The sequence below is a fragment of the Syngnathus scovelli genome, unplaced genomic scaffold (genome assembly GCF_024217435.2).
Source record: "Syngnathus scovelli strain Florida unplaced genomic scaffold, RoL_Ssco_1.2 HiC_scaffold_50, whole genome shotgun sequence".
NCBI classification, from domain to species: domain Eukaryota; kingdom Metazoa; phylum Chordata; class Actinopteri; order Syngnathiformes; family Syngnathidae; genus Syngnathus; species Syngnathus scovelli.
Genome location: NW_026061604.1, coordinates 115,949 through 126,650, shown reverse-complemented (window position 1 = coordinate 126,650; position 10,702 = coordinate 115,949). Strand labels below are relative to the sequence as shown.

At 45.5% G+C, this 10,702-nt stretch overlaps 1 non-coding gene and 1 pseudogene across 1 annotated transcript; both read left to right on the top strand.

The window, feature by feature from the left end:
• Positions 1-6,066: 6,066 nt before the first annotated feature.
• On the top strand, positions 6,067-6,230 carry LOC125969808 (U1 spliceosomal RNA). The gene has a single exon (XR_007481725.1). It is a non-coding gene; the product is annotated as a U1 spliceosomal RNA (small nuclear RNA).
• A 1,280-nt stretch (positions 6,231-7,510) lies between these two features.
• On the top strand, positions 7,511-7,654 carry LOC125969809 (U5 spliceosomal RNA; annotated as a pseudogene).
• Positions 7,655-10,702: the final 3,048 nt, after the last annotated feature.

Here is a 10,702-nt window from a genome sequence, read left to right as displayed (position 1 = left end):
CCACCAGTTGCCAGAGAATAGCCATGAAAAGAAATCAAACTGATGTGGGACCTTGTCTTTAGACATGGCCTGCTGTAAGTTCTTCAGCGAATTCATGGCGTCGTTTATGTGGGTGTCATTTTCTCCTGGTATGTATGTGCAACAGGAAGTCCCAATGATGTGGCACACACCACCTTGTGCTGCCGTCAACAAGTCCAGAACCATCCTGTTTTGCAAGACCATCAGTCTAATAGCCTGAATCTCTCTATTTTGTCCATCGTTGACTTGCAGCAAGAGATTCACAAAGGATTGAAAACGATAGTTCAGTGTCTCGATGAAGAGCGATAGTTTCCCAACCCCAATCTGAGGGAAGAGCGCAAGGACAACTTTGTCTCCGGCAGACCACACTTTATGGTCCTCTGGAACGTTCGCACCCCAGACAGGGTCATGAGGGTCAAAGATTGCAACTGCTCTGCGTCGACGTCCAGATGAGTTGTGTGCTCCTGTCAGCAGATGATGTCGTATCCTGTAGGTGTGGTCTGTCACCCACACTGGTGCACACACTCCTGTCCAGTTGGCGGGCAGCATCGGATAAACCTTGTGACCACAAAGCCACCAGCCATTCTGTATGAAGTATGTTCCGTTCGATGGTGTAGCCATGTTGGTTGGAGAGCCCTCACCACCTGAAATGGCTCTCTTATCTTGACACTCATCGGTGATGTCCAAAGCTCCCATCCAGTTTCCTCCTGGAGAGCAGTCGTCGTTAATGCAGACGTGGGTCTTGTTACCTTGGATGTAACATGTGTAATTCACTCCAGCTGGTTTCTCTGTGTAGGCCACTTGTGGTATTGTCCGTCCTTTAACAGTCACATTGAGATTTGTCCAGAACAGCTGATCACAGGCACCGTCAGCAAGTCCAGGGCGGTAAGGGTCGGCATCTTTGACTGTGACGGCACGGTGCTGATATCCAACTCCTCCCATGGATGCCATACATTTTGCTTCAGTGACATTCATTGCTCTGGCCTCCAAGCGAACTTGCGTGGAGGAAGGGGGGAGTTTCGAACACACATAGCACGCCTCCCGTGTGTGAGCTCTCACAGTGAACCTGACATACCGGTACCAAGTGTTGGTTTCGTATGGGTTTCTGGGGTCCCATGACCAGTCTTCAAAGTTCTCATCATGTGACCATCGTTTACCACGGGCAACGTTGTCATTTGGTCTGTTCAGATGAGTCAATAGACCATAGCACGCTCCAACCACAACGCAGCAGAGGATCCATCTGGCATATGGAGCCCCGTTGCTACTAGGATGGCAGAGACACCGGGACATCCCCTCGCCTAGCGGAGTGGGGATCGATGAATTCTTCACCAACATTGAGACGCCTCACCCTAAACGATGGGGCCCCTTTGTAGTCAGCCTTCCCCACCACTCCGAATTAGGGGTCCAGCACTCTCTGCAACTTGCAGTGGCTGTGGTGAATCCAGCTGGGCCGTTGAGAAATTTTTACCGCCGTGGGAGTAGCAAGCAAAACTTGGAACGGTCCCTCCCACCGCGGGCTGGCCCAGTTCTTTCTTTTGATGACCTTGATGTAGACCCAGTCTCCTGGATTGATGGGGTTGTCGACCTGTGAGGAGGAAAGATCAGGCGGCAGTAAATTTGTCTTTGACACAGTTTGAGCGTCCTGATCATATAATCTGCCAAGGACTGCTCTTCATCTGTTGTTTGCAACTCTCGTAGTTCTTATCGTTCTTATGTTCCTGTTAGCCTGCAATTGTCCAAATCAAAAATGTTTTCTTTTGACTGTCTTTCTTTTGAACCTCTAAATCTCTCGTGTTGCTAACCTATCTACACCAGAATAACAAAAATTACCACAGTATAACACCAAATGTATTCGAAAATTCATTGTCATAAAGTGTTGTATTATTACTATCTTCCACTATCTGTCCTACTCACTCCCTCCTTTTGAGGCTTGGCAACGCCCATACCTCACACCTTGACAATCTTTTTGGGAGAATGCGTTCTTTACTACATACGATTCCATCATCATTTAATTTGACTTTCTGTCCAAAACGCTTCTCAATTTCCCAGTTCACACATCTTCTACATGTGTTACTCGTTCTCCAGTTTTTTTTTTTTCTGTAGTTAATTATCAATCCAAAAGCTACGTGTTTCTTTCTAACATTCAACCTGCTCAAAATCACTCTTTCATCAAAGTCGCTCTACTAATTTTCCATAGTAGTCGCCAACGACTTCAACCATTCAACCTGTAATTTCTTTTCATTCAGGCTATCATTCATCAATGTTCATTTGCATCTCACACACAGTCTCCAAAAAGGAGTCTTTCTATCACATTGGTCCCAATTCATCCAAGCTCACCACACAACATTCATATATCATTTTCAACTCAGGTTTCCTGGTAGAACAATCCACCAATTCAAAAAAAATTAACCAAAACAAACAATTGGCAAATTAATCTGATTTTTTTCTTTGTTTTTAAATTTGAAGAACTCAATCTCTCAGATTTAGCTTGCATTTAGAATTTTGTATAATCTTATAACACAACCAATCAATTATTCCTATTAAATGTAGCATTGCAAAATCTTAAATTCACAATTTAGCTTCTTCCAATTCCTGAAAGCATGTTCTGTCATTTTTATTTTCTTCGAATTTCTCATGTGGGCTCGACACTTAACATGCACTAGTGTGGATTAGTTTCTGCTTGCAAACAGATTTCTCTCTTTTTCCTCTCATTTTTATCTTTCAAAATAATTTCTGTTCTGCGGTGCAAATTGGATAGACCACAGTCTAGCAAATTTTTTTTTATACTAAAACTTTAGCCAATGTTCATCATTTTAACATATACACACACACATGCAGAGCTCTCGCACGCAAAAGGTAGTTCCCAGCACCAATGATTCGTCACAGGCTGGCCATTTCCTGTGGTCGATCATGAGCTGGTCCCTCCCATGCACACGAGGACAGCACATGCTTATTTTATTTATTTATCTTCTAGAAGCAAGTTGCATTTCTTTACCACTTGATTTCTCAACTTCCTTTCTACTCCATACTTTTTCTTCCACTTCGGCATATATTGCATACAATTAAGAAATCTACTCGCCATGTACTTCTCATCTCCGTCAAGAGGTAGAGATTTACCGTTTTTATTTCCCATCTTAATTCTAGTAATTTTAGGTTTTACAATCTCTTTGTCTCAAAAAATATTATTATTATTATTATTACTATTATTACTTATTTATTTCTTTGAGGATCCTCAATGCAGGTTTAAATTGACCTTTCAACAAATTACTAGCCTGTATTATTGCCGTGGATCAATGCTAGAACTGCTATTTAGTCAATTTATCCTACCAGCCACACTCTCAATTACACAAACTCCAGCGCTTTGTATTTTTCTCATGGCTCGGACAAACCAAAGCCGTATCTCATAGCTCGGACAAACCAAAGCCGAATCTCATAGCTCGGACAAACCAAAGCCGAATCTCATAGCTCGGACAAACCAAAGCCGAATCTTATAGCTCGGACAAACCAAAGCCGTATCTCATAGCTCGGACAAACCAAAGCCGTATCTCATAGCTCGGACAAACCAAAGCCGAATCTCACGTGCACCTGTGTTTTTTTTTTTTTTTATACGCGTTTCACAACAACACAATCACACAACTTCAGGCCTTTAACTTACTTGTCCCCTGGTTCGTTGCACTGCCGGGTCCCGTCAATCCACCTCTGTCAGACGAAGGCAGACCTAAGATGCTGGCCCAGCGAAGAATTTCCTTCCCAGGTCTTTCTTTACCAGGTCCGGCTAATGGACGCTGGCCCGTCGACGGTGTACAGCGCGTCGTCCTCCGTCAGCCAGATGATGGGTATGAGGGATCCCGGGTTTCGGCACCAAAACGTTAGAGATTTGCTCACTCCAACTTATTTTGCAAGAACCACACGGGAGACAAGCAAGTTCTTTTAGACACCTGCAGGTGGAGAGATCACTCGCTACAGGAATGAAATCTAAAAGTCTCCTTCCTGCAAGGGCATATTTATTAGGAGGAACAGAGTGGGGGTGAGAGTGGACAGGTTTGGTGTACCCCCGGCCTCTGATAAGATCAGAGCAGGGGGTGTTTTACACTGTTGTGGGAAACAGAACAACTTTGATTGCTTCCCCTGCAGCTGGTCAATCAAGCAGAGGAAGCAACCACTTCATCTTACTCTGCATTGTGAGGGCAAGACAAGATTGATTTAATCATTATAGTTTACATTCCAACATAATCCTACGATAAAGATAACCTGGAAAACCCTAACAGAGTTAATTTAACTCGGGTGGTTAGATTACGGACGAATCTCCGAACCCGGCTAAAACAAACCCGTTACCGGGAAGCCGGGGGCACCTTAATGCAAGAGGTGCGTTTGACAGGTCATATGCAAAAGTTTCATTCGTATGTAAAATAAATTTCAAGATTTTCCTTTATAAATCATTGGCTGTTCAGATCAGCAATATCAGTTAAACATATCATATAGCGGACAGAGACAAAGATAATTGAAAAGTGAAATGAAGTTCATGGGAGTTACAGATTTGTCAAGAAGAATGGTCCAATATACCTTCAACCAGAATCCACACTCTCATTGGAAGCTTTAGGAAGTATCTCGAGCAGTGGTTCTTAACCTTGTTGGCGGTACCAAACCCCACCAGTTTCATATCAAAGTCAAAGTCAAAGTCAGCTTTATTGTCAATTTCTCCACATGCCAAAGACACACAAAGAAACCGAAATTTCGTTCCCCCCTATCCCACGGTGACAAGACATGGCCCACAACAGACAAACAAGTGAACAAGTATAACAAAAGCGTGCTGAATAAATAATGAATAAATAACAACAAATAAATAAATAAAAAAGAGGAGCAAAAAAAAAAAAAAAAAAAGGAGCAAGTGCGCGTACAGCAGACATTCCAGAAAATAGCGCAACAGTGCCGCACGCTACGCAGAAGGGGGTAGCGAGTTCAGGGCCCTAACAGCCTGGAGTAAGAAGCTGTTGGCGAGTCTGGTGGTGCGGGAGCGCAGGCAGAACGTCAAACAAAGAGTGAGCCGGGTGACTCACATCTCTCGCAATCGAGGTTGCCTTGCGGGTGAGATGGGAGGTGTAAATGTCCTTCAGGGAGGGGAGCGAAGCACCAATAATCTTACCAGCCGTATTCACTATGTGCTGCAGGGCCTTCAAGTTCTGTTCAGTGCAGTTACCACCCCAGATAGCGATGCAACTGGTGAGGACGCTCTCAATGGTGCCACGGTAGAATGTAGACACGACTGCCTGAGGAGCACATGCACGCCTGAGCTTCCGCAGGAAGTACAGGCGGCGCTGAGCTTTCTTTTCCAGTGACGAGGTGTTTGCGGACCAGGAGAGGTCCTCACTGATGTGCACCCCCAGGAACTTGGTGCAGCTCACCCTCTCCACCACAGCACCGTCGATGATCAGCGGCAGGCGGCGCTGAGCTTTCTTTTCCAGTGACGAGGTGTTTGCGGACCAGGAGAGGTCCTCACTGAACATGCCTGGAAGTCGATGCCGGTGCTTGGGGCCGTGTGGCGGTGAACTATTTATGTTATAGTTATTTGATATATTTGTCATTTTCAAAACTTGTTCAGAAAAAAAATATATTATTCAGTGGTAATGTTGGACGTTTTCAATAAATACAAATTCATACAGTTTTAGGGTTCTCAGGTTAAAAGAGGCAATGCATGATAGGCATGTTTTTGCCGATATATTATTTTTACTTTATTTTTTATGGTTTGTTATGGTTGCTGCCATCACCACTAGATGGCGACGAAGACAAAGGAGGTGAACAAAGGCGTGGGGGTAGGGGCAATGAAGGGTAGAAAAAGAAGCAAAGCATGGTGATAGTGTCTCTTAATCTATGTTTTACTTAATTTATAATGCTTTGGTTTTGTAATGACCAAAGGTACTTTTTAAACAGTTCTACGAATCCTGTTTCATCCACTGAGTGTGTATGTGTGCCACACGTTTTTAGCAATTAAGCCCGTGACTGAAGATGGCGTGTGCGGTAAAGACGTCGGCCCGGCAACTTGTACAGTTCATACCTACCTGGAAGGGGAGACACCATGATCAAGAAGGTGGTTCACCCAAAGTGAGGCTCAGCCATTGCACTCTGGTTGTGCTGACCTCTGCAAATTCCCCTACTGTGGGAATCTCAACTGCATTATTTCTGGTAGTGGGGGACTGTGTTCGCGCTCTCCTCTGGTCTTTCTGATGAAAACAAAAATTAAGCGCAGTAGTACGCACATGGAGTTGAAGTCTGCGATGCTGTGACACACTGAACGCTTTTGATTATGTAATTAACTGTACTCTGGAACTGTGTGTCAGGGTTTTCCAGATTATCCTTATCGTATGATTATGTTGGAATGCAGCCTGTAATAAATAACGTAGCTAGATTAGTTTTATGCTTATGTTGGAATGCAACCTGTGATAAATAACCTAGCTTGTCCCATCCTACACAAAGTCGTAAAACACCCTTTGCTATGTTTTGACTAGTGGTCAAGGGCTTTCTCTATTCAGTCCACTCTTACCCCCACCCTGTTTCTCTTAATAAAAATGCTCTTGCAGGAGCCGTGAGTCAGACCTCCATTCGAACATCGCTGTACGCACAGCGACAAATGGACTCTCCACCTGCAGGTGTCTAAAAGGACTTACTCGTCTCCCGTGTGGTTCTTGCAAAATAAGTTGGAGTGAGCGAATCTCTAACACTGTGCATTTGCTCGCTAAACTGTATTCACCAAATTAGTAAATGCAAAATAATATGTAATTACCACGTTCCTGACTCGTCATATGATATGAACGTGTCAAAACCTTTTTGTCGGCTGTAGGTCTGTCTTTTTAAGAATTCGCCGGATTGTTTTTCCTCATACATCACAAGTATGGATTTCTAGAGAACAACTTTTACTTTCTAAAGTAAAATATTTTCAAATGTCAAATATCAAACGCCACCAACGCAGTGGAGGTGAATTACACTCCAAACCATGCCAGCAACGTCAAAAGCCTCAATTATTTGCGACACAAGCGAGACATAGAGCATTTCTGAAGTTTGAAAAACCATTTGAGAAATTACGATCGTATTTTGTTTCCTGATTTGTGTTGAATAAAGTTATGAAATTACAAATTTTCAAATAAAACACAGGGATGGGATCATTTCCCGTTCTCTCAGACCAAAAGTACACGTACCAAGACATACAACTGTTTTTACCTTCAATAATCAAAATAGACGCCCAATATAATTGAAAGAACGAGCGCCGTCAGTGTTCGATCAGATACCTACAATCCTGTGCGCCAACAATGTTTAAAGTAAGTGAGACATTAATGAACACAAAATACTCGTTTAAACATTCTATTTTGCTTGAGTCCTTGTAAGTATAGTAAATCCATCAACTTCTATTGTTTGAATGTTGCTGCAATTTGAGTGCGAGACCGCCTGTGAATTTAGTGAGACCAGCAGTGGGATGGCCCGTTTTGACTCAGATTTTCAGATACTCGTTCCTCTTCAGATCGAATAAATCTTTCGCCTTTTACTAAAGATTTCTGTGGAGAGGAACAATAAGAGTATATCATTTCCGTGGAGAGGAACAATAAGAGTATATCTCAATTTGTTGATGCTCTGTGAAAGCAGAGCGTTCTTTCTCTTTTTGCAACGGATAGCCGCCTATATCATACTCCGTGCAACAATCATACGTTCGCATAATTCATACCGGCACATATGTGAACATGTTCACATAAACAGAGAAATTATGCCGAGAATTATGGAGACAGCTTCCTGGACCTAGTCTACTCGGCGCAAAAGGGAGCTTTCAAAGCCACCCCCCTCCCCCATCTGGGGCTTTCTGACCATCTCACCGTTTTGCTTTTGCCCGCATACAGACAATTGGTAAAGGCATCCAGGCCGGTTCGGAGGCGGGTTCGGGTGTGGCCTGAGGGTGCCTCCAATGCACTTCGTGACTGCTTCGACACCACTGACTGGGACTTGTTTAAGCAGGCAGCCACCTACAACGATTGGACGGACATAGAGGAGTATACTGACTCTGTTACCTCTTACATCACGAAGTGCATCGATGATGTGACTTGCTCGAAATCCGTTGTCACTCGCGCGAACTGGAAGCCGTGGCTGACGGGGGCTTTCCTCAGACTGTTGAGGGCCAGGGACAATGCTTTCAGAGCGGGGGACGAGGCTGGCTTGAGGACAGCGAGGGCTGACCTGTCCCGAGGCATCAAAGAAGCGAAGAAGGCGTTCTCGTGCAAGGTTTCCACCCACTTCAAGGACAGCAAGGACGCACGTAGCCTTTGGCGGGGCATTCAGACCATCACGGACTACAAGCCCGCGCCGAGGAGCTGTGAGGGCGACGTCCGTCTGCTGAACGATCTGAACCGCTTCTTTGCTCGCTTCGACGCCCAGAACAGCACTTGCCCGCTGAAGACCACTCCCCCCCCACACAAGCAGCCTCTGCGCCTCTCTGCCGACAGTGTGAGGAGGGCGCTTGCCGCTATTGATACCCGTAAGGCGGCGGGCCCTGACAACATCCCGGGTCGAGCGCTGAAGGACTGCGCTGGGGAGCTGTCGGGTGTCTTCACGGACATCTTTCACGTTTCCCTGCAGCAGCCCATCGTCCCTTCGTGTTTCAAGGCTGCCACCATCGTTCCTGTGCCGAAGAAACCTGCACCGTCCTGCTTCAATGACTACCGCCCCGTGGCACTGACGCCCATCATCATGAAGTGCTTTGAGCGGCTTGTCATGGAGCACATCAAGTCCGTTCTCCCCCCCACCATTGACCCTTTCCAGTTTGCGTACCGTGCCAAGCGGTCCCTCTGAGGATGCCATCTGCTCTGCTCTCCACTCGGCCCTCACCCACCTGGAGAGAAAGGACTCATATGTGAGGTTGCTGTTTGTGGACTTCAGCTCTGCCTTCAACACCATTGTGCCGCAGCGACTCATCTGCAAACTCGACGAGCTGGGCCTCAGTACCTCCCTCTGCAACTGCTACTGGACTTCCTCTGTCAGAGGCCTCAGGTGGTGCGTGTTGGCGACAAAATCTCCGCCAGCATCACGCTGAGCACGGGGGCCCCCCAGGGCTGCGTGCTCAGTCCATTGCTCTTCACCCTGCTGACGCATGACTGCACTGCGACCTACAGCGACAACCGCATAGTGAAGTTTGCTGACGACACGACTCTGGTGGGTCTCATCACGAAGGGCGACGAGACTCGGTACAGGTCGGAAGTTGACCTTCTGACCACGTGGTGCAGGGACAACAACCTCCTGCTGAACGTCAATAAGACCAAGTAAATCATTGTTGACTTCCGGAAGGGTCACACAACACACCTGCCGCTGATCATCGACGGTGCTGTGGTGGAGAGGGTGAGCTGCACCAAATTCCTGGGGGTGCACATCAGTGAGGACCTCTCCTGGTCCGCAAACACCTCGTCACTGGAAAAGAAAGCTCAGCGCCGCCTGTACTTCCTGCGGAAGCTCAGGCGTGCATGTGCTCCTCAGGCAGTCGTGTCTACATTCTACCGTGGCACCATTGAGAGCGTCCTCACCAGTTTCATCGCTGTCTGGGGTGGTAACTGCACTGAACAGAACTTGAAGGTCCTGCAGCGCATAGTGAATACGGCTGGTAAGATTATTGGTGCTTCGCTCCCCTCCCTGAAGGACATTTACACCTCCCATCTCACCCGCAAGGCAACCTCGATTGCGAGAGATGTGAGTCACCCGGCTCACTCTTTGTTTGACGTTCTGCCTGCGCTCCCGCACCACCAGACTCGCCAACAGCTTCTTTCTCCAGGCTGTTAGGGCCCTGAACTCGCGGCACTGTTGCGCTATTTTCTGGAATGTCTGCTGTACGCGCACTTGCTCCTTTGTTTTTTTTTTGCTCCTCTTATTTATTTATTTATTTGTTGTTATTTATTCATTATTTATTCAGCACGCTTTTGTTATACTTGTTCACTTGTTTGTCTGTTGTGGGCCATGTCTTGTCACCGTGGGATAGGGGGGAACGAAATTTCGGTTTCTTTGTGTGTCTTTGGCATGTGGAGAAATTGACAATAAAGCTGACTTTGACTTTGACTTTGATATGAAACTGGTGGGGTTTGGTACCGCCAACAAGGTTAAGAACCACTGCTCGAGATACTTCCTAAAGCTTCCAATGAGAGTGTGGATTCTGGTTGAAGGTATATTGGACCATTCTTCTTGACAAATCTGTAACTCCCATGAACTTCATTTCACTTTTCAATCATCTTTGTCTCTGTCCGCTATATGATATGTTTAACTGATATTGCTGATCTGAACAGCCAATGATTTATAAAGGAAAATCTTGAAATTTATTTTACATACGAATGAAACTTTTGCATATGACCGTATGTGACCAAAGGTTTGAGGTCCAACCGAGACTTGAGCTGGGATCACTGGTTTCAGAGTCGAGAGTGTTCAAAGCAGGCTCAATTAACACAATTAGGACAAATTTATTAAAATCAATTCGGACTCACTTACCTACCTTAGATACCTACCTTGGATACTTACCTCAAATTGGTACCACGCCTCTGGTCCCCGGACCACGCCCACCTAAAAAATTAGAAAAGACAAAAATCAAAAAAATATATACGTAAATACTTACCTGAATAATCCATATACCTGTAGTAAGAAAAATGAGAAACAAAAAATTAAAAAACAAAAA